Source organism: Mercenaria mercenaria, chromosome 3, assembly GCF_021730395.1.
Source record: "Mercenaria mercenaria strain notata chromosome 3, MADL_Memer_1, whole genome shotgun sequence".
Taxonomy (NCBI): Eukaryota; Metazoa; Mollusca; class Bivalvia; order Venerida; family Veneridae; genus Mercenaria; species Mercenaria mercenaria.
This window is the reverse complement of record NC_069363.1, coordinates 65,221,189-65,243,733: the sequence shown is the minus strand read 5'-3', so window position 1 is coordinate 65,243,733 and position 22,545 is coordinate 65,221,189. Positions and strand designations below refer to the sequence as shown.

At 34.6% G+C, this 22,545-nt stretch overlaps 1 protein-coding gene across 17 annotated transcripts in view; it reads left to right on the top strand.

Annotated features, from left to right (window-relative positions):
- Nucleotides 1-22,545, top strand: part of LOC128555690 (receptor-type tyrosine-protein phosphatase delta-like) — a 292,697-nt gene that overhangs the window by 100,497 nt on the left and 169,655 nt on the right. For 13 of the 17 annotated variants that reach the window (XM_053538794.1, XM_053538798.1, XM_053538807.1 and 10 more), the window contains exon 3: nucleotides 9,596-9,671. The gene's annotated coding sequence lies outside the window, so the exon portion shown is untranslated. Of the gene's footprint in view, nucleotides 1-9,595; nucleotides 9,672-16,841; nucleotides 17,128-22,545 lie in introns of those variants that run through there. The other 4 variants (XM_053538802.1, XM_053538792.1, XM_053538803.1 and 1 more) reach the window with 2 other exon arrangements.

Below are 22,545 nucleotides of genomic sequence, written 5' to 3'. Positions count from 1 at the left end.
TTCTCCGATTTTCGAAAAAAGTTCTATCAATAAAAATATAAGATAAAATATAAATTTTACTCACGTGTTTACAAGTAGAAACGGGCGATAGCTGCACCACGGAAATGTCGATAGCTCTTTTCCTTAGCACCACAATTTGGTGGTGGCGCTAGCGTTTAGTAGCCGTGTAGATTCTCAAGTGTGTTGAAACCGGAAAGCACCAAAACAAAATTACAAAATGAAAGCAAGACTGTGAACGTACCACACAATTACAGCCAACCTGTAATAACACTTTTACTACAGGACGTAATGCATACGTAAGCATGAAAACGTTGAAAGATTTTCTCCTGTTTTTATATTACCAAAGAAAACAGATCAGCTATATCTTAATTATACAAAATAGAAACAAAGAATTGAGAAAAAAATGATAATTTTGGAACATGTTAAAATTGCATCGAATGTGGGCATTTTGTGTGCCTGTGGATTTTAAATTTTCTTTTAATTAAGTTTGTAAAAACATTAATTGCTTAGGGGTAGAATCTTGGATATTTGCAGCAGATCAATTTGCAGGAATCTTGGATATTTAGGTTCATTTATTCTTTGATTATTTCCAGATTGGCTTGGTGCACCATACTTCGAACAATTTCAAGACTTTATGCACAGTCATAATTCTTGATTATGTCAGGGTTTTGTACATCTAAAGTTCTAGTTGTGTATGAGGCTTTTGTATGGTGAAAAAGTAAACATGATCATTTTGAATCCGTTGACATTGTTCTTTCACAGAAACAGAAATTTTGAGTCAAAGAACTTTTTAGCTACATTTAGTACAAAATTTGACAACAGTCGGTATAACATTTTACACCATGCAGTTACCAGTTACACACCACAGCCCATCAAATTTTGATATTAGTTATAACTGTTGAGAACATTATTACTAAAAACTGGAAATTTCTGAAAATTGTATGATTTTCTTGGTCCCAATTTTCCTCTTTCTATTTTCTATATAGACTGTACTTTTAAATACCGGGACTTCAAAATTCTCAACACTGTACTGTTTTTTTTTTAGAAAAATTTGACTTATTTCAATAGTTTTACTTCCAAAAACAGCATGACGCGAACAAGTACATATTTATTCGAATGCAAGGACCACTAACCAAGGATACATGGATATTAATGTCCAATATATCATCATTTGCATGTTACCCATACAAATTGTTTTTTGTTGGTCAATCGATACAGTAATATTGATCATTAACACTGTGTCCCAGTAGAAAAATAATGTCTATATATTGTTTGTACTTTCATCATTCTCCCTCCAAAACTCAGACAAAGGAGAAATTTTTTTAATTAATTTCTTTGCCATATTTGCATATTGGAAGCTTACTGTATGTAAGTCAATAAACATACTACCTTGTTTAAACTTGCACTTATGCGAATAAAGGATGATAAAGTTAACACATATAGTTGATGAAACTCGCACTTAAAGTAAGTAATTTTTCAGACAAATTTTATATAATTATAGTAAGAGACAGTTTAATGCCCTGTAAAAAAGGATAAATTTACTTAAATGTTATGAAAGGCTTGTATGAAGTTTTGCAAAAGAAAACACCTTTAAATATACCGGATTCTAGTATTGGAATTGCCTTCTGTATTATTGGATTTCTATTCATTATAAAAGGAATTACCAGCTTTAAAGCTACTTCCATGTAAGTAAGATTTTTTTCTAAAGAAAGACATTTTTGCAGTATATTTTCTCAAGATGAAATTTCTATTCAGTTCCCTTAGCTCATTATAAGGTGATCAACACTGAATAAAAAAATATATTGAGGGTTGAAGTAATGAATTCCATTATCATACTGGTAAATTCCTCTTTCCAGGGTGTCTGTCAGAGATCCTCAAGATATTGAAGGAAAACATAAAGATGAAAGCATTCTAGGACAAACGTGTCTGTCATGTGTAATCTTGATTAGTTCTGGCCGCACACACTTTGATTCCTGATCAATTTTCATACTAATTGACAGTTCCTCTTGTTCAATCGCTGGCTGTCTCCAGACTCTCTACCATACCTTGATGAATCTGTTTGAAATTAGATTTTCTATTTGGACAGTTCTAACAGACAGAGTCAGGCCTAGCAGACCATGTTATAATAACAATTCCATCAAGAGAGATGCTGTTGATTAATGTGAAATCATCATTATTCATGGGGGGTTTGATTTTTATGAATTTCATGGTTGGATCAAAAAAAAAATAAAGAAATAAAATCCCAATGAACACAGAAAGATTTTACAGTTTGAAAACTATGAACCCAGCATGTCCCTGTGAAACTGCCTTTTTTGTCAAAACCATGAAATTTCATGCAAAAATGTTAGCCTTATTTTTACACAGCAGTGAACAAATTACTTTAACGTCCACAAAAAAGGACATTCGGATTTTAAGGATAAGTACCTGCCTTCCAGACCCAGTCTAACTTTGATTCAGAATGAGCCATTTCAAGATTATTTGGAATAAGATTTTTTTACACCAGAAGGATAAAAGCATCATATTTTTCAGATCAGTTTAATGACCTTAGTACAATAATGCAAGACGAGTTGAAAAGTATCCAACATAAGCAAACATACAAGGTGAAAACCAGGACTATGACTCTATGACTTTGCTACCAAACTTCCTTGTGTTCAGACAGTTCAGAAAAGCATTATGCTCATTAAAACCTGTAGTAAGCTCATAAATTATGGCAGATTTATTTTCCATCACTAGGGCATCAATCAGTACATGCAACATTAGTCTATCTAATGTTTCATCATCCAATCCATTGTAGAGATAATTTTCTCCTGAACTCTTCTTTGTTTTTCTATCTTCCTCATGATTGTTATCCCACTGACAGGTATGATAGGCTGTTTGCTTAGCTTAGGTCTTGTTTCCAGGTTTGATGTTTGATGTTTGATGTATTTATATATATTTACAGCCCAAATGCATGTCCTTTAATGAACTCTTATACAGGCATATATTTCAGTTCATTTAAATCACATTTCTTGGGTTTTATTGCTGGTATGTGACCCTGGTCTATTGTTGTCAACCATCTGTTGTGGTTGACCATTGGTAACTTATAATGAATATATATGAATATAGAAGTTGGCAGTGGTCAACCATGCATGAAATTGAACATACCATGGTTGACCGTGTTTAAATTGAGATGGAATAATTAATTTATATAAGCTATAGTTAAGCCATTGTAAACCATAGTAGACCGGATTCACTTTTCACATGGACATGTTTGTCACACAAATAGTAGTAATTGTCTTCTTTCATATGTACAAACTCTTTCCTACGTCAGCAATTGATTCTGCCTGAACAACATTGGCTATGGTGCCTTTCGAGCTTTTGTAGAATATTAAAATGTCAAATTGAAACAAAACATAAGCCTTGTTCAGACTAGCAGTTATTGTATACAAAATCCTGTAGCATTCTGACTGACTGGTTAACTCAAAAATCATTTGCTGTATTAGTTTCTTTAGACCTGTCTACAAACCCAAGTCAGAACAAGTTGAACCATGATTTGAAATAACACAACTTTCCCTTAAGATGTTACCTTACTGGTGATGCATTTCTGGTATTTTCACCAGGAGAAATATTTCAGACTTTGTAGAATGAACATAAAGCTCAGTTGTGTCATGAATGTTATCATGTATGTCACCACCTGCTGGGTCTATCTCAGCAACATCAGCAACTTTCTCAAACAAACTGATAACACATATCCTCATTGCAGGCAATGTTCAAAATATTTAACACCTTTGTTTACAAATAAACATGTTCTAATTTTCACACAGGATCTTCAAGAAGCTGTTTTGATACTATCAAACAGGCAGACTGGCGTTTATTTTTGTTGCATTTCACATGCAAGGTGTGTTTTTCTTCATTCATGATTTGGTTATTTAATGTCGTTTTCTGTTTCTGGAAAAAAGCAACCAAATTGTTGGTTTTTCTGTTGTGAACAAATCTGATTGTTTTTTTTTTTACTGTATCTAGTTGAACACATCTGATTGATAATGGTTTATTTGCAAGTTTAGTCACATTTTAAAGGGAATTAGTGACCCTAGGAAACTATTGTAGCAGATGTTGCTCTGGTACACCTGTATGAAATTGTGGTGTATGTACTACATGCTGTAAATCAGGTCCACATGTCTCTAATTGGTCCTGTTTATCTTCTATTATTGGATATTTATGTGAACAATTAGGTTCAATTGATCTATCATTGATCCAGCTTGGTTTGGGTCGTTAACAATTAATTCAGGTTTACCTCAATTAGCCATTGCTGACCTTTGTGTTCAAATATTGATATTGTACCATTAAACATGTTAAATTTAGGATGCATTATGATCTGAATTTGACCAGGCAAGGTTTTAATAAAATGTATTACCTTAAACCGTGTTTTGGCATATTTAGACTGTTACAGTTCCATAAGGTGTTAAATTTTTGTTGAAAACAGCTATCAGAATAGACAACGTGCATAATTACATGGTTAGAAAAACACTACTTTCAAATATCGCACATCAGCTTATATACTCGGAACTAAAAAGGGAAGTAATAAAAAATAGTGCATTCCATAGTAGATTCTAATATGTTAATCCATATTGAGACCTTTAACAATTATTTTAGAAAACAATTAAGTAGGATTTGACACGAAATTAATATATCTTATAATATTATGTCTTTAACCAAATATGTGGCATCCACATTATAAATAAAGGCATTATGAGCCTTTAAACATGGTAAAAATGCTACTTGCATCTCAGCTCGGGAAGAACTTTGTCTGGCCTATATTGATTGCATATTAATTTCATAACAGATATCAGTTTTTGCTGTTTTCGAAAATTTGCTTTGCTTGATTTATAACTTTTACAGATGTGATTATTTACGAAATGCACATATTTTTGTTACGCTAGTAAAATACTTGTGATTTATGAAAGTTTGATGACTTAATGAATTTTCCATACAGAACTGTTCAATGAAAACTAGTACAGATGACAAAAACATGCATAATTCTGCATTTTTACATGGATCACAGATGTAAAATAATCTTATGGTTGTAGGATTGATATGGTTGGTTTGTAGAAGAGTTGATGCATGTTTTACTATCTGCTGCAGCTTGTTAAGAAGCCTGATAAATCACTTTGATTCTCGTTAATGCAACACTGTGGGGTGCTAAAATCTGGTTTGTTCATGTCAGTTTTCCAGGAAAATTTAATATTGACAGTTTTATAGATTAAAATGTTTTTGTTTTGTCAGTTTGGCTTTAAATATGCTAAAGCACAAGAAATTAAAAGTCTTTAACCTTTAGCCTGCTAAATTTCTACCAATTTATTCAATTTGGGCAGTACCATTTATCATTTGAAGGGGTGTTCACTGAAAATTTAAACAATAGTGCATGTTGATCTTGGTCTGCACTGGTTGCAAAGGCAGAATCACTTGCCGCCAGCAGGCTTAAGGGTAAGAAAACTCAAGACAATTCTTTATGTACTTTCAGTGAAGGGGTACACCAGTATGCAGGGGGTGGGGAGTAAAATTATTGTGCACAAGACTTTTGCACCGGTTTTCAAATTTTAGAATCGAGTCTACTTCAACTTTTGCATATATAATCTATCATCATTTCTTTCAAATGTGTTCTAGCTGTGCCTAATCTTTGTAGTTATTACTGGTCTGCAGTTTACCATAGGTTTGAATTCTTATCTTATTGATTAGGGGCGGTGTTGAAAAAACTCTTTTTCATATAGGAAAAAAAGGCTCATATTATCTGGAGGCACAGTTGGTAATTCTTTGTTCTTGATTTCATGACTGATAAGCCAAAGGTTTTACATTTATGAACTGGAATCACTGTAGGAGAAAGTCATTTTAGAATGATTAATTATTACTGCTGGATATCATAAAATTTGAAGAAAAAAATATGTACAAGGGAGAAAACTGCTGGAGACATGTAATTGTATATATAGCAGAGTTGTCTTAATTGGGATTATGGGTAGCTAAAATGCCCTGATTGTGTCTCTGCTGGCTTGTCATGTATTGTTCACTGCTTACAAGCTACCTATTGACTGTGCAGCAAGCAGAATATAGACCCTGATTAGCATGCAGAGTTGTGTGCATTGTGGTCTAGACTGGCTGTCATGGCAGGATATATCCACAAACATTAATGCGCATGACTATTTGTTGACTTGTGTTTTGGTGACAGGAATTTCATATGGTATTGATCCATGAAATATTTTCATACTTTTAAAAAACTCATAATGAAGAATTGTAATTAATTATTAACCAATTTATAATTACCAGAAAAGAGATTTGTTGCACAAACAACATTTTACGAGATTGGAGTAGGAAGTACGTTACAACTTGCCGAAGAAGTGACGACTCTGATTAACACATTGAGAAATCCTGTAAAGGATTTCCTTCCATTTTTATTTTTTCTATTATTGTATAAAAGAAGAAAGTTGATCTAGTCCTGATCAATATAGGAGGTAGACAGAATCATTTCTTACAAATAACACAAGCTGTTTTAGATATTTTAATGCCTATTCTCTGTCTTCATTGATTGATTGTGTGGAATTGGATAGAAGATTCCCATGCCTTAAGGAGATTAGTAATTCCTGCTTTTAAGTGATATACTCCGCAGGAGAACATTATGGGGAATTGTCTTCCACCTACAGTGAAACTTATAAAGGTTAATTATTGAATATAAAGATGCTTATTTCAGGGAAAGCAATTATAAGATTGTATCAAAATAACACATTAATCTTCATTTTAGTTTGGTTTTTCATTTCTGTCTGGCTTAATTGGCTGTGAATTATTTATATGTACTTAAAGTCTATTTCAGCTTGCACATTTTATGTGTCTAATGGGGAATAAGTATGCAGTATTTAATGGGGAATGAATATGCAGGATTTAATGGGAAATAATGAATAATTATGATGTATTTATTAAATGGGGAATGAATACTATGTACTTGTTTAAAAGGGAATGAAATATGATGTACTTATCAAATGTTAAATAAATAATGCAGTATTTAGTCTGAAATGAATATGTTTTTATTACATTAGGAATAAATGTTCATACTTACCCAGTTACAGATCAGGCTTTTATTAATCCCCCGCCGTGGTGGAGGGATTATAGGAATGGTCTGCGTCTGTCCTTCTGTCCGTCCGTCCTTCCGTCCGTAACAAAATCGTGTCCGGTCCATATCTCCTAAACCCCATGAAGGATTTTCATGAAACTTGGGTCAAATGATCACCTCATCAAGACGATGTGCAGAACCCATGAGTCAGCCTTGTCGGTTCAAGGTCAAGGTCACAACTCAAGGTCAAAGGTTTGAGCCTGCCATTTTGTGTCCACTCTATATCTCCTAAAGCTCTTGAAGGAATTTTATAAAACTTGGGTCAAATGATCACCTCATCAAGACGATGTGCAGAACCCATGAGTCAGCCATGCCGGCTCAAGGTCAAGGTCACAACTCAAGGTCAAAGGTTTGAGCCTTCCATTTTGTGTCCGCTCTATATCTCTTAAACCCCTTGAAGGAATTTTATAAAACTTGGGTCAAATGATCACCTCATCAAGACGATGTGCAGAACCCATGAATCAGTCATGCCGGCTCAAGGTCAAAGTCACAACTTAGGGTCAAAGGTTTGAACCTTCCATTTTGTGTCCGCTCTGTATCTCCTAAACCCCTTGAAGGATTTTCATCAAACTTGGGTCAAACGATCACCTCATCAAGGCGATGTGCAGAACTTATGAGTCAGCCATGTCGGCTCAAGGTCAAGGTCACAACTGAAGGTCAAAGGTTTGAGCCTTCCATTTCGTGTCCACTCTATATCTCCTAAACCCCTTGAAGGAATTTTATAAAACTTTGGTCAAATGATTACCTCATCAGAACGATGTGCAGAAATTATGAGTCAACCATGCCAGCTCAAGGTCAAGGTCACAACTAAGGGTCGAAGGTTTGAGCCTTCCATTTGGTGTCCACTCTGTATCTCCTTAACCCCTTGAAGGATTTTCATCAAACTTGGGTCAAATGATCACCTCATCAAGAACTCATGAGTCAGCCATGTCAACTAAAGGTCAAGGTCACAACTGAAGGTCAAAGGTTTCAGCTCTGTATCTCCTAAACCCCTTGAAGGATTTTCATGAAACTTTGGTCAAATGATCACCTCATCAAGACATTGTGCAGAATTCATGAGTCAGCTATGTCAGTTCAAGGTCAAGGTCACAGCTAAAATCAAAGGTTTTATCCTTTCACTATCAGCAGTGGCGGGGGATTTAGCTGTCTTTCAAACTGCCTTGTTAATTAAGTAATGATTTTGTTTTAGAAATCTGATGCCTCACTTGTAAAATCAAACATAGATCTGTACACTTTATAGAAAAAAAAATCCACATGAACTACATCAGTCAGGAATGACACTAAAATTATTGTAAGTTTCTCCCAGCCTTCAAACCTCATGTTTATGTAATGAAATGAAGACTATGAGCTCTGACTTCAGTGTTTTTGGTACAACAATAGACAGCTTGGCCTAACATGAAAATATCATTACTATGCGAATGATGATACAGCAATATTTATACTATGAGAATTGCGTTATGGCTATATTTGTGTTACAGTAACTATAGTATGGCTATATTTGTGTTACAGTAACTATAGTATGGCTATATTTGTGTTACAGTAACTATAGTATGGCTATATTTGTGTTACAGTAACTATAATATGGCTATATTTGTGTTACAGTAACTATAATATGGCTATATTTGTGCTATATAAATAACAGTATGATCGACTACATAATTATGTGCTATGTAAATTACAATATGTTTGTGCTATGTAAATTACAATATATTTGTTGAATGTAAATAACAATATGTTTGTGCTATGTAATTTACAATATGACTATACTATATGTGCCATGTAAATTACAATATGGCAATATATGTGCTATGTAAATTAGAATATGGCTATATTTGTGCTTTGTAAATTACAGTATGGCTATATTTGTGCTTTGTAAATTACAGTATGGCTATATTTGTGCTTTGTAAATTACAGTATGGCTATATTTGTGCTTTGTAAATTACAATAAATGTTATATTGTGCTATGTAAATTATAAATGTGGCTATATTTGTGCAATGTAAATTATAATGTGGCTATAATTGTGCAATGTAATTTACAGTATGGCTATATTTGTCCCATGTAAATTACAATCTGGCTACATTTATGATATGTAAATTACAATATGGCTATATTAATATTGTGCTTTGTAAATTACTCTCTGGCTATATTTGTGTTATGTAAATTACAATATGGTTATATATGTGCTATGTAAATTACAATATGGCTATATTTGTGCTTAGTAAATTACAATATGGCTATATTTGTGCAATATGAATTACAGTATGACTATATTTGTGTTATGGGATTACAATATGGTAATATTTGTGCTACAGATATAACAATATTGCAAGATTTGTGCTCTGTTAATTACAGTATGGCTATATTTGTGCTATATTCAAAATAATATAGCTATATTTTTGCTGTGTGAATATCATACTGTGCTATATTAATAATAGTATGGCTATATTTTACTTTTTCAGTTGTCTGAGAAGACAGAGTAAATTTTGAAAGATGGACAGAAGGTAGAAGAGAAGAACAAAGAAAATGATTTGAAAAGTATGTATTACGAACAGCATTCTTTAAAGTTTGAATTACTATTAGTCAAGGTTGCAATGACCTTGAGACTGAAAATGGTTTCATTTCAATAACCTAAACCCTTTGGCCTACTGCCTTCAAATATTATAAGATGACTTTTAATATTTTAGGAGTCAGTAGGTCAAAGGTCAAGGTCATACTGAACACAAGACTGTAAGCAGTTTCTGCACAATGACTAAAGAAAGTGTGTGCCTTCATTGTTTTAACTTCATAGGAATATTGCCAGTGGTTAGTAGATGACTGGTATGGTTTTAGGGATCATTAGGCCAAACGGGTAGGTCTCGGTTACCTCAAGACTGCAAATGGTTTCCACCCAAAACATGCAAACTTCATTTGATGATTGCCTGTGATCATAGATGACCCTGAAATGTCTTTGGTAAATAGGTCAAAGGCCAGATTGAGCTTTAGATTGATTCTGCACAATAACTGGAAAACGCTTGAACCTATGGCTGCCCAATTTCATGTGACAGTTGCCTGTGGTTAGAAGATGTTCTCTAGTAATATGTGAGTCAGTGTGTCAAAGGTCGTGCTCAGAGTTACCTTGAAACTGAGAACAGGTCATCTGGATTACTAGGGCTGTAAGACTTCAAAGGATAGGAGATGACCACTATTGTTTTTAGGGTCAGTACTTAAGATGTCAAAGGTTTAAAATGATTTCTAACCAGTCTCTGGACCTGTGGCATTCAAACTTTGTAGGATGATTGCCAATAGTCTGTAGATTAGTCCGGTTACTTTTGAGATCATTAGTTGAGGGTCAAGGTCACAGCATACCCAGTTGCCTCTGACATGCCATCATGGGCTGTTTATATGTTTAGTAAACAAATGTTGTTACATTGGGAGGAAGCCATCCAGTTGGCTTACGGGGTGGTTCTACCCAGGTGCCTGCTCATGATGAAATAATGCACGGAGGGGCACCTGGGGTCTTCCTCCACCATCAAAGCTGGAAAGTCGCCATATGACTTATAATTGTGTCGGTGCGATGTTAAACCCAGCAAAATATAAAAATATTGTTACATTGGTGTTTCAAGATATATACGAGGTCTGCAGGGGATTATTGCTTGAAGGAACAAGTGCTTTCTTGATGTAAAATTTATAATAGTTCTACTATATGCGAACCTAGATTCTCTACATCTGTCATTATCATTGTATAATTTATATTAGGCCTATGATTTTCAGGACTGGTCCTGATTTTGGGCTTTTGGCTGCCAGAATTGCACTAAATAATTCAATTGAAAAAGGACATTTCGGGCTTTACATTTAGAATGTAGATTTTCAGGCTTTTGATTTTTGACTGAATCCTAGGCCAGTTATATATATTCTTTAGTCCAAATTGAATTGAAAGAGTTAATGATGAAGTTAATGAACTTTTTAATATGTTGACTCATTTAAATAATGTCAAACACCAACATCTCATATTAATCGGTCTATATTTTAAACAACTTTGACATTCATTTGTAATATTTCATGTAATAAAACACTTACTGAATGCCTTGCCAGTCAGTAGTTAGAACTATTAACTCTCAATCCTTTGGGCCTCAGGCAATAGTTTTGACTATTTACCAACCAATCATTCAGTACGTGTATAATATGGAAACTCATCGTCTTGTCTCGGGCGGAATAATATTATCAAAGGGAAGTAAAACTTACAGGACTGTTTGTTATCACTTCTACTGGATTATCTTTCTTACATATGAAATAATGTCAGATTTTGTAAGTTCTTTCAATATCATATTAATTTTTAAATAAATAGCAAAGTAAATCGAACTATTTTCACAGTTTTTGTTGTATTTTGTTTGAAATTTTTTTTTACAAATACTGATATTCAAATAGTACTGTTGGCTTATTTTTTATTGGGAGATTTTGCAGTTTTACTATATTTTCTTAACAACTGACCCTTTTATCAAATCTAGCATTAGGTTTGGTCATGGTGTGATGCTGACAATTTTTGGTGAAGGTTCAGGTATTTCAAAGATCAAAGTCACTATCATGAGATATTGTAATGGTATTTATAATTGAGAAGGAACACTTAGAATTGGTAAGTCACACTTGGCTGAGCAGTTGACCTTGCAAACTGTTGTAATTACAAGCTGGCCAATCAAACTCAGTGACCTTAGAAATAACCTAGGACGTTAAAATTATTCTTTCCTAATTGAGGCGACTCTCTGTCTGATCACGCTCCATGGATTACATATTACTAAACCTGAGGATGGAAAAGTGGCATTGTTGAAACATGCCAAACATCTTATGTATCACAAAGGTTAACATACGTCATTACCTTGGAATGCATGATCAATATGTGAAAACAAACCCCATTGCGACCCTCTCGTTGTGCGCAACAAATTCACGCTTCGAATGACCAGATGTCTCATTCACGAGATTTAGGAAAGGTACTACTAAATTATAGCCATGAATTACTTGATCAGTGACCACTAAGTTTGTTGTGTACGAGGACGTAGACTGTTAGCGCATCAAATCACTACATTAGGATGTTAAACAGAAAAAAATTGAGTGAAAGTATATGTGAATAAGATAGAATGGTCTTGTCATTGCGTCCAATCCTGGGGTTCCACACACTGATAACCAATATTTAAAACAGACATTGCAACCATAATTTTACTTATATAGATGTGCCCTAGAAGGAACTTTTGCTATGCTATAACTTGTGGAAGAATAAGTATTGGTTAAGGGCAGGCATCATTTGGGTTAAGGTCAGGTACCCAAAGTTCAAGGTCTTTAGGGTCAAATTATGTAAAAACAAGAGCACCGCCTTGCGGGTGCTGACGCTTATCTGATTTTTTTTTTTTTTTTGTATAATAGAAAAATTGTCCTACCCATGATTTTCTAAGTCCAAAAAGGGCCATAATTCTTGCAAAAAGCAGGATGGAATTATGTTTCTTGATGTACATAGTCAGCTTCTGATGGTGAACAACTGTTGCAAGTTCCAAAGCAATAGCTTGAATAGTTTAGGAGAAAAGCTGACCTAAACATAAAACTTTACCAGTAAATCTGATATTTTCTAAGTCCAAAAGGGGCCATAAGTCTTGCAAAAAGCAGGACAGAGTTATGTTTCTTGCTGTACATGGTCAGCTTATGATGGTGAACAAGTGTTGCAAGTTTTAAAGCAATAGCTTTGATAGTTTATTAGAAAAGCTGACTTAAACATATTACTCAACCAAGAAAACTGATTTTCTAAGTCCAAAAGGGGCAATAATTCTTGATAAAAGCGGGATGGAGTTATGTTTCTTGATGTACAGGGTCAGCTATTGATGGTGAACAAGTGTTGTAAGTTTCAAAGCAATAGCTTTGATAGTTTAGGAGAAAAGTTGACCTAAACATAAAACTTAACCAAGAAATCTGATATTTTCTAAGTACAAAAGGGGCCATAAATCTTGCAAAAAGCAGGATGGAGTTATGTTTCTTGCTGTACAGGGTCAGCTTATGATGGTGAACAAGAGTTGCAAGTTTCAAAGCAATAGCTTTGATAGTTTAGGAGAAAAGCTGACCTAAACAGACAACGCATACGCCGACGCAGACGCTGACGCCGATCAAGTGATGACAATAACTCATCTTTTTTTTTTTCAAAAAATCAGATGAGCTGAAAAGACCTGTTTAAAGTTTGATGGCATACTTCTAAATTTCACTTTATATTTCCACCTGTAGCATAACATCCACCTCCAGTATTAAGATTTTTCTGTCAGTGAGACAGTATTTTCAAGGGAGGTAAAACTTGCAAGACTATGTATAATCTTCATTACTGGATTCCCTTTCTTTTGAGTTGACATCATAGAAACAATTTAAAGTAAAAGAGTCCCCGAAGTGGTTGTCATACATTTTTAGGCCTGAAATAAGGGGTATTGATATTAGACAGTTTTGCAATACTTATTCCACAATACAGCTGGATATTGTTTAGATATTGCTCTACTCAGACAGTAATCAGTCTTGAGTTGCCTTTAAGTATACCACAGAGGTATGTTTTATATATTTTTGTGCTATATAATACAGCTGTGAATATAACAGGTTTGGCTTTTAAACATATAAAAGTCACTTTTCGCATACTTCTGTTAGTGCCGCCTTCATGGAGAAAAGAATATGTTGTGTACTAAAATGACAGTACTCTAAAAATTTCTTATTTTTCACAATTTTTCACCTTCTGGCTTTTAGCAATGCAATCTGAAATTCTGAGTTCACAGTTTCACCCTCCTGTTCTACTGATTGAATTACAGGTCAAATAAGTGCATTTCTATTTGTCAAATCCTTGAATTTTTTTTTGGTAAGTCCATTTATTTGCTTAACTTCGCTTTTCTCAGTAAAGACTTCAATAGACAGGGATTGATCCAAGTCGCGCAAGTATTTCTAAGATGCTGGTAATGCCAAATCATATATGAGCTGTGCCATGAGAAAACCAACATAGTGCGTTTGCGACCAGCATGGATCCAGACCAGCTGCGCATCTGCATGGTCGCAAATGCACTATGTTGGTTTTCTCTTGGCGCCGCTCATATATATTATATTACATGATACATGTATATCATAGCAGATTTATTTAGCTACCTTGTTTCAGCTCCAAAGCACTTTATACGCCTGTTTGAAAAAGTTTTCACCTTTAACAGGCGGGTGGGTGGAAAAAATCTGTGCCCTCTCTATAACTAACTGAAGTTATACAAAGTGTGTATCTCTATGAGATCTAGAGTAATTTTTCTTTGATGTCAACCATACTTAGACAGAAGATGTATTACTATGAAATCTTGGCCAAGTTTGATAACCAGCCAGTTCAGTGCAGTATCTTTAGAGTTATGGCCCTTGAATTGCTCAAAGTTGACAGTGTCTGCTTGATAACTAGAGTAATTTTTGTCAGAACTTAACATAACTTATACAGAATGTGTTTCTGTTTAAAATCTAAATCAAACTTGATAAGCAACCAGTTCCGATTAGTATCTCAAGAGTTATGGCCCTTGAATTACACAAAATTGCAAAAAACGACAGTGACTATTTAACTTAAGATGTTCTTATCCAATGTTCACATAACATGGTCACAATATCAATGGGAATAATATCTCTGACAAGTTCAATAACCAACTGATTCAAACTCCTCTATATTGGGGATATATCCAAACTGTTTGTTGTCATGTGTAAATGGCACTGTTCTCACAAAGTACTCTTTAGCATGTTCTGAATATCATTCTAGCAACTGGGGATTGCACTCCCCACACCCACACCACTCACCCCTACCCTGACAACCTTGTTAAAATCATTATTGCCCAGCCACATTTCGCATTCTTTCTCAAGCATTTACTATTTTCTGAAATTCAGCTGAAGAGATTTTTAGTTTCCCTCGTCCATTTCGCCCATTTCTTCCATTCGATGGTTCTTGAAAAGTTTACATAGAAATTTAATGTTAATCAGTTGAAAATAAAGGTTGAAAAATGTTGATACAATGTTCCCTGTTCTTAAACTGACTCCCTTTGCATTGACGTGTGAATTTTTTTGGACAGCCCATTTTTCTAAGGAATGTTCCATCCGTAATGACTGACTTTCGTTGTTCTGTCATAGAAGATCTGGTCATAGTGTAGTTTAGTCAAATACTCATATAAGAAGTTTTAAGTAAATGGGAATGAAAATTTATCTTACTCAGTTTTAACATGGCAGTTATATTTTGAGGGCTGAACTGAAAGCTATTGTAACTTGATCTTTAAATTCATTGGGTTACAATAGTTTTCCTTTCAGCCCTTTGTTGTTTTGTGAGTATTCTGGTGTTAGAGTGTTCTGGCAGTGGATATTCTTGGTAAAATTATTTATTTGTCTAGACAAAAAATGGATTTTTCTTCTATTAGGTCTGTACTTACTGTTTTAATCCGAGCATTTTGGCCTGTGACATTTTGTTGCTGCCGAGGTATACGTAGGTTGTGGAGGGTGTAAGTTGGTCTTGTTTTATGGGCATTTTATTCCATATTATTGAAATTAAGATTCTTACTGTTTAAAGCCCTGCTCCGCGGCTATTCAAATTCTGTTGTGTGTATGCAACCCATGATTAAAATAGGTAACAATTAACGGCCATGTGCCACACTTTAGCAGGCAAAACCACAGATATTTTATATAGAATTTTATATAAAATAGACTCTATTTTGACAGGCGTCACTGTTCATAGTCAGGATTTTCATGCTTTTTCAGTGACAGTTTAAGGTTAAAATGTAGGACTGGAACAGGTCTTTAAGCTTCTTTTTTTATCACTAAAAGTTGAAATTCCAGGAGGTTTAGTTTGGCATTTAGTTGAATTTTGAAAGAATGAAAATGTAGAAATCCTCTTCAACTGGATTTTGTGTACAATTTTTAAAATAAAAATGTTTGGAGATGTTGGCCTATACATCATTCATTATAACTATGCTGCTTCAAACGTGGATGTCACAGTTAATGTTTTTATAAAAGTAAAGTCATCCCAAAATCTATTAACATATAATTTTATATTTAACCTGTTGCCAAATGAAATTTTGTACCTTGTACTGTCTTACCGTGAATAAGACTGAAAAAGGTTATATCATCAATCTGCGGCCGGTCGTAACTTACAATGAACAAAGTGTTTTTCTTTAAAAGGTATCGTATGGTCTGGGTTAGTCGCATTCCAGAGTCGGTCAAGTGAATATTTTATGAATTAAACAGACCTACCATTTACACTGTAATATAATCTAATAGTTTATGAATGGGCAGTTTATTTTTCAATAAAATATTGCTTCTTATTTCATTATTTTATTCTTTAAGCAATAAAATTGCTCAATTCGACAGCATTATTCTATCAAATTTCGATAGCTAAATTTTGAGAAGCAATTTTATAATAGTAAAAGTTATTGCACATTTAATACCCAAATAAATTTAACACCCAATTAAATAAACACAATTTATTGTTTATTTACTTATATTTAGAAGTAAGACAAAAACATTTTATCGTTAAATAGTTAAAGAAAGAGAACTACGTTGGTTGCAGCCATGCCTTTTCAAGTCATTTGCATTATTTTCCTTATACAGGTATATCTGGATTATGTCCCTTTGTCCAAAAGAGGTCTTGCGTGAGATTGTTTTGTAACGACCTTTATGATTGGTTGAGAGAGCCTTGTATTTATTCCTAGGGGCATGTTTATGTTCTTTATACCAATGGAAGGTAGTATGTGACACATTGAAAAACTGGACATAACTTCACATTGGATTTATACCTGTACTTTCTCTATCAAAAAAGTTTTAAAACAAACTTTGTTCACATGGAATATGTGAAATATAAAGTGTGATGATATCTAAATATGGAATTTAATTAAATTTGTGGAATATCTTAGTAAGTGAAGAGTGAAAATATAACAAATGGAGTTTAAAAACTAACATGTGTGACCACTAACAAATGCTTCAAATATTTTAACGGGTTGTTGGACATTCCGGTGACTTTTTATGTATTTAAACCCCCATATATATGGATCTTAATACAGCTTTTATCAGCTAGAAAGTACAATTGTACATGCCTTAACACCTGTACTGTCTAATTGTCCTTTAAGGTGATTCACACCTGACCCTTCTCACCTGTAGAAGTTCTGTTTTAGCATACCTTTTATCCTTCTTACAGGTTTACATCAACATTTCAAATCTTAACAGTTTTTGCCCATAAATTGTAACTTGTCAGCAGTTTAATTGTTAAAAGTGCGTGTTTTATAAAGGCAAATTAACTTCACATTCATGAGTCACGTCCTATACCCATACAATATAACTATTTCATTTGTCAACTTTGAACTTGAACCTTCTCACTGAAAATTTCATAATTCATAAATTTATGTCATAAAAATTGATAAGGTTTTAAAATTTAATTTAAAACAAACTATAAATCCAGTTGTCAATTTAATACCCATACCTGTGGTCATCATTTTTACTTTGTTTGAAGTTAATTTAGGTCAGGTATTTCAAACTTGAACCGGCTGTCAAGTGGCTGGTGTACAGTGCATAGTTGAATGACAGACAAATCTTCAGATAGGAGATTTTATAGATCAGCTTTGTTTGTGGAGATCTTCACTGATAATGGTGGAATATAAAGATTAATTATTTATGTATTGTTGCAGCTTTGTTGTCCTATCATAAAGGTAGACAGATTCTATTTTATTTGTCAATAAACATTTTTACCTGTGATCCACACAGGATGTAAGATAAAGTCAAGTAAGTAAGTACAAAGACAAACAAAATACCTGGATAAGGATATATATCAACAAAGCATTATCTTATAAAGAGTTGGTGCTCTTAAACAATGTAAAATAGAATTAGGAACGTCACATTACATCCTTGGGGACCTCCTATCTTGCAAATTGTTCATTTGCTTATTATTTATTTATTTCTGTAGTCTATATGATTATTTTGTACGTATATTGAATGCCCGGTGAGCGTAATACAAAATGCATGAGATAATGTTTGATAAACTAGAAAAATCTTTAGAAATATCAGTGACATTTTTACAGTATTTGGCGAAAATTGTACCCCCCATCCGCTGCCCTATGTCCACTATTTATTTCATAGTTCATGCATTTGTTGTCAAAAATCTACAGACACGTAAAAATATCATATTTTCTTCTGTGTGGACTAAAATTCATCTTTGAACATAAAATGAATGGGAATTTTATTTGTTTGTTTGGATTTAATTTAGTCTGGAACATTTAAAAGTGTTCAGAAGTTTCTTATTCAGTGAATATCTACTAAGAACATATTTATTCTGAAAATTCTAGAAGTTCTATGCATTGAATAAATAGAATTACATATTTCTTGAATATTTCATGCTGTTCCCAAATTTCCATTAATGGAACAAAAGAAAGTATTAGTATATTTTATACTGATTTTTAGATTTAAATTTATCCATCAACAATTACTTTAATCAGAAAGCTAGCTAGAGGCTTACAGCCAGAACAGATTTGTAAGTCTTCACAGAGTTGTCTTTTCTGTCTCTTTTCATCTCAGGGTTGTCTTTCCTGACCTCACTATCACTAAAGAGTTGTCTTTGCTGGCCTAACTTTCATCTTGAGAGTTGTCTTTCCTAGCCTAACTTTCATCTTGAGAGTTGTCTTTCCTAGCCTAACTTTCATCTTGAGAGTTGTCTTTCCTAGCCTAACTTTCATCTTGAGAGTTGTCTTTCCTGACCTCACTATCACTACAGAGTTGTCTTTCCTAGCCTTACTTTAATCTCTGGCAGTGTCTTCGAAGTAAGATGGCCTTGTTGCAGTTCAACAGTTATCTGATGGTTATACTTCAAACTGTGGATGACATCACATAAGATACCTTGAGAGACTTGAATGTTAGCACCTTAGCTCTTCAGTTGATTATTTAAAGGACAAAAGGTGCTAATATAACAAAATTTGGCTGTCACTCTCTTGAAATAAATAAAAGAAGAGTCTAGCTGGAAGTTGGCCCAATGGAGATCAGAAAGTATATGCAGAATCTACAAAAATTTGCAATCTTCTTGGCAAAATAAAGGTTGATAATACTAAAGCGGTGACTGTTTTACTAGTTTGGAATCTAATGCAACGGTTGGGGATGGAGATGAATGATTTTTTTGAAATGGAAGTGGAGGAAAGACAACTCAGTATGCCGGAATGCGAATTCATATGCACAACAAGAATTGAACCACACAGCAGTGTATGTATAGAAGTGTATGTACACAAACGAGGACTAAACAAACAAGGCTTCACAGATTGACAGATAATGATTTTGTATTAGGCATTGTCATTAGAGCACAATGAAACAACATTTATATTTATCAGACAGATACTTTAGCCATCTCTGGTTACCTTGAGAACTGCCTATCATGGAGTCTTTCACCTGTTCCATCAGACCTCACTAATCAAAGGAGATGCAGTGTCCAACTGTAAAAGGGCGTGGCCAAACCTGAACATCAGCCAAGACATAAGCAGTCAAATTTCATTCAGAACCAGATGTTATACAAATGGCTTTTATTTGCCTCCTCAGTGGCAAAGATGTTGAAAAAAGAAGACAAGAAATTAGAATCAAATGGAAAGAATGTGTTACCAGTATTGATTCCTTGTAAAGTATGATTACTTAATTGCTTTTTCTTAACAAATTACCAAGGTAGAACTTGATTCTCAGCACATGTTTGGAGTACTTCAAGTGTGATTAGTATCCTAGTTGTGACCGACAAAAGTTCAGTTTGCATAGTTTATGAGATGACACCAGTCGTAATCTATTTTCAGAAGTACCAGTATGCCTTTGACTTCCAGAGTTGATGCTGCAGACTGACTCATAACTGTCTGAAATTCAATATGAGTATAATGGTACCATTGCTTGCTTCTTGGTTTCATTAATTGGGTTGTTTAGTTTCATTATGATGGCCTCAGCTGTTAACTCCATTCCTTGGATAAATTACAGGTTTAGAAGAAATTAATGAATTCTGTCCGAAGGTTTTCAGTGATACCGTCATGTGAATTGCATATATCCCCCTCCCCCTCCCCCCCCCCCTCCCCCCCCCCCCCCCCCCCCCCCCCCCCCCCCCCCCCCTCCCTCTCCCCCTCCCCTCCCCCTCCCCTCTCCCCCTCCCCCTCCCCTCCCTCCCTCCCCTCCCCCTCCCCTCCCCCCCTCCCCTCTCCCCTCCTCCCCCTCCCCCTCCCCCTCCCCTCCCTCCCCCCTCCCCTCCCCTCTCCCCCCCCCCTCCCCCCCCCCTCCCCCTCCCTCTCCGTTGCTTCTTCCTTACGTCTGTTATTAGAGAATTAGACTATAACTCTCCAAAATTTTTAGCGAATTCAGGAGTAAGTGGCCATCATGATTAGAATTCCTGGTACTGCAAGAACATGTTCAGTATTGATCTTCACAAGTTCTATGGCATAATTTGATTTACCCCACTATTTTTGGCAAACATATTTCTTGGACGGTACTCTGAGACTTTCAAAACACTTCAATGCATAAAATATATGGCAGAGAAATGTAAATATATTGATTGATCCCATATAATGTTTTTGTTAATGGTAGTTACTTTTGTACTGTTTGGAGCCTTATGATACTGTCAGGTGATGGTGACATCCATGCTAATACTGGTTACATCCATTCATATCATACAAAATGTATGCAGTGACAGAATTTACAGAAATCAGCTGCTTTTACATGCAGTCAACATCAGTTTATTAGTATCTGTTTTGTAATTCAAGATAATAAAATCTTTCTTACAATTTATCAATAATTAAATAGTCTGCATATTTTAGCATTACAGTCCCCACTTGTCTTTAATAATTAATATTTAAAGTTATAGACATTAATTAGAGAAAGGCATGACTATTATTTTACTACAGTACCTCTAAATCATCAAATTCTCATGAAGTAATGTTCAAAGACACATTTACTCCTCCTCAGAATAACAGTCTTATGTTCAACAAATGGAAGTTTTCTTACCGGTACACTCCCAAAGGGAGGTATATAAGTACCTGCTCTGTCCCTAAGTCGTTTGTTATTGTCTGTACAATTCAAATTCAATGAAACTTAACACAAATATGAAGACATTTTTCAGTCACAAAAGCCAGGGTTGCCCCTCCAGTGTCAAAGTAACACAAACACAAAACCCACAGACAAAAATTGCACTGCATGTCATCTTCTGTTTCAGTACAGTGATGTTGTTTTGTGGATTATGACTTGACATAGTACATAATCTGTCATCTCTTGCAGATTAATCTGTCAATCATTGTTATGATACTTAACCCTTACCATGCTAAATTTCTATAATGCACTGGTCCATCTTCAAATATGGGCAGTACCATTTATCATTTGAAGGGGTGTTTACTAAAAATTTACTGACTGAATAGCGAACAGTGCAGACCATGATCAGACTGCACGGATGTGCAGGCTGATCTTGGTCTGCACTGGTCGCAAAGGCAAAACCAATCGCCGCCAGCAGGCTAAGGGTTAAAGCATTTACTAAATGTTTTAATAGGGTTACATGTTTATTCTGTATTCTTCTATAAGGAAAGCTGTTACAAAACTGCTTCAGGATTTCAAACCAGTGCCGCTATGTATGAGATTGTAAAGATCATGGTAACATGTCACTTAACAGATGTCAGAGACATTACCACTATAAAACAGCATACCATGATATCATAGCATACCACAACATACCACTATACCACAGCATATTACAATATCAGAGCATACCACTATACCAAAGCATACCACAACATACCACTATACCACATCATACTACAATATCAAAGCATGCCATGGTATCAAAGCATACCACAACATACCACTATACCACAGCATACTACAATATCAGAGCATACCACTATATCACAGCATATTACAATACCAAAGCATACCATTATACCAAAGCATACCACTATACCACAACATACCACTATACCAAAGCATACCACAACATACCACTATACCAAAGCATACCACTATGCCACAACATAATACAATATCAAAGCATACCACTATACCACAACATAATACAATATCAAAGTATACATACCACAACATACTACTATACCACAACAAACTACAATATCAAAGCATACCGCTATACCACAGCATACTACAATATCAAAGCATACCACAGCATACTACAATATCAAAGCATACAACTATACCACAGCACGCCACTATTTCACAGCATATTCTTATATCAGTTCTAAGTAAAACTAGATAGTTGCTGCTTTAATAATTAAGGAATTGTGCATTAGTAAAGAGTAAAGGCGTATTACACAAAAAAGCATTTATTCTAAAATACAGTTGCAGTTACGGGCCACTTGCAGTCGTCAAAAAAGATATATAAGATATGACACCAGACTTATATTTAGTATTTATGATTATGTAACGTGTCGTAC